The sequence below is a fragment of the Tupaia chinensis genome, unplaced genomic scaffold (genome assembly GCF_000334495.1).
Source record: "Tupaia chinensis unplaced genomic scaffold, TupChi_1.0 Scaffold145747_1, whole genome shotgun sequence".
Taxonomy (NCBI): domain Eukaryota; kingdom Metazoa; phylum Chordata; class Mammalia; order Scandentia; family Tupaiidae; genus Tupaia; species Tupaia belangeri.
The window spans coordinates 7,750-10,067 of record NW_006205605.1 but is presented as its reverse complement, the minus strand read 5'-3'; the positions used below and the strand labels follow the sequence as shown (position 1 = coordinate 10,067).

At 59.2% G+C, this 2,318-nt stretch overlaps 1 pseudogene; it reads right to left on the bottom strand.

Annotated features, from left to right (window-relative positions):
* Positions 1 to 2,138, bottom strand: part of LOC102472559 (HLA class I histocompatibility antigen, A-3 alpha chain-like) — a 2,521-nt pseudogene extending 383 nt beyond the window's left edge.
* Positions 2,139 to 2,318: the final 180 nt, after the last annotated feature.

Genomic DNA, 2,318 nt, shown 5'->3' with positions numbered 1-2,318 from the left:
AGAGGAGGACTATGGTGGGTGTCCCCAGGGGCTCCTGGCTGTGCTGTCCCAGGGGTCAGGTCACCCTCCCCTCATACTCACGGGCAGTCTAAGCGTAGTGCCCTTTCTTTCCACCTGTGAGGAGAAAACACCTGTGAGGGACAGGTCCATGGGGTCCTCGGAGCCAGTAACCCTGGACCCCAGAGAAGTTTCCAGAACTGTGATTACAGACCCAGGGCAGGGTCAGAGAATGTGAGGATGGAGATGAGAGGGAGGTGGACCAACAGCCCACCTGGAGGACCGTCCTCAGCAGGGACTGTCCCTGTGACCTCTGACTGCTAGGAACCAGGTCCCCCTCCTCTTCACCAGGTGACAGGCATGTGACTTATTTTCACACCTTACAGAGGAGTGAGCAGCCTCAGCACAGAGGCCCACAGCCTGGGCAAGCACGCTCCCCCTCCAGATCACAATGGCTCCCGTGACCAGAACTCCAAGGAGAACCAGGCCAGTGACGATTCCCACGATGAGAATGGGTGACTGAGGATGCAGCTCTGGGAAGGGAGGAGAGCGGAGGTGAGGGCCCTGACCCCCAGGCCTCAGTCCTGACCCTGCTGAGGTCTCAGGAAGGGCTCCTGCTTTCCCTGAAAAAAGCTCTGAGCCCACTCCCCTTACCTCATCTCAGGGTGAGGGGCTCAGGCAGCCCCTCGTGCTGCACGTGGCACGTGTATCTCTGCTCCTCTCCAGAAGGCACCAACACCACGGCCGCCCACTTCTGGAAGATTCCGTCCCCTGCAGGCCTGGTCTACACCAGCTCCCTGCCCTGGGTCTGGTCCTCCCCATCCCGCTGCCAGGTCAGGGAGATCTCCGCAGGGTAGAAGCCCAAGGCCCAGCACCTCAGGGTGGCCTCACTGTCAAAGGTGGGGTGGTGGGTCACGTGTGCCTTCAGAGAGCTGCAGGAAAGAGTCAGGAGATTCAGACAAGGTGCAGCCCCTCTCGCTGCCCAGGAAGCAGCCCTGTGTGACCACCTGAGTGTGGACAGGGCAATAGCACTGGGGCTCAGGTGTCTGGGGTGATCTATTCCTGGAGAAGGTTGTGGATTCAGGGTGAGCAGCTCCAGGTAGGATCCAGATCTCTGAGGGGAAAACAGGGACTTTTCATCCTGATGTGGATAGAGGGGACTCAGAGTAACTGGAGTCAGCTCCCACTCATTTGAGGGGGGTGGGTGGGTGGTGGCGAGATCAAGGCCTGAATGGTCCAGGTGGACACAACCGCAACCAGAGTCCCTGTGCCCTGCTGACGGTAACTTCAGGACCATCCCCAGTGTATTCCCAGAGACTGACCCTTCACTGTCTGAGAGGAGGGGGCTCTGGACGAGACAGTCTCTGGTGCAAGATCTGAAAACCAGGAGGACTCTCCCGGACAGAAGTGAGGGGCTTCCTTATTTTGGTGTCAATTCCGGTTTCTTTCCTTCTTGTTTCTTTCTTTCTCTCTCTCCGTTTATTTTTGTTTGTTTGCTTATTTTTGTCTTGTTTTTATGTTTTTGCCATAGGGCATGCGCTTGCCAGGGTGCGAGAGATACAGAGACAACGAGAGGGAAAGTGAGAAATCACTCCCAGGGGGATGGCCACAAGGCATTCCTCCTCCACCATCTCCTCCCTGGATTTGGGGCACACACAGATGTCCTGAGCTGATTTTCCAGCCACCTGTGTAGGTCTCACACAGCTGCCAACCAAACCCCACTTTCTTCCCCTCCGTGTGGGACAGCAGCCCCAGCAGGACAGGAGACCCAGGCACCCCGGTGGCCCTCATACCTGTGTGCTGAAGCATCTCCTTCCTGTTCTCCAGGTGGGTGCCCAGGCACTGCACACACACACCTCCAGGTAGGCCTGACTGGGTCTCCCAAGCAGCTGCCTCCCACTTGAGCTGGGAGATCTGGGCCGCAGGGTCAGCCCTGGTCCAGGAGCGCAGGTCCTCCTTCAGGGCAGTGTAGTCCTGCCATCCTAGACGTCCTGACTGTACCCACGGAGGAGGCGCCCCTTTGGCTCCACATCGGCCACACATGCTCGGAGGGTGAGAGACCCTGGACCTGACCCCAAGGTGGACACCCCTTTAGTCCTGACCTTGTCGGCTCCGCCCCCGCAGTCCCCACTCCTGACCATTCCCGCGGATTTCGGCCTAAACTGAAAGGAAACCCACAGGTTTCTGCGGGCTCTTTGAGACTGAGGGTCTCAGCGGGTCCCGCAGTTCCCGGTGAAGCTGGGACCCGAATAGGGGCGACCCCGCAGTCCGTGGGGAGCCAGAGGATCCTGACCTGGGACGCGGGCGGGCCCCTCGCCGGT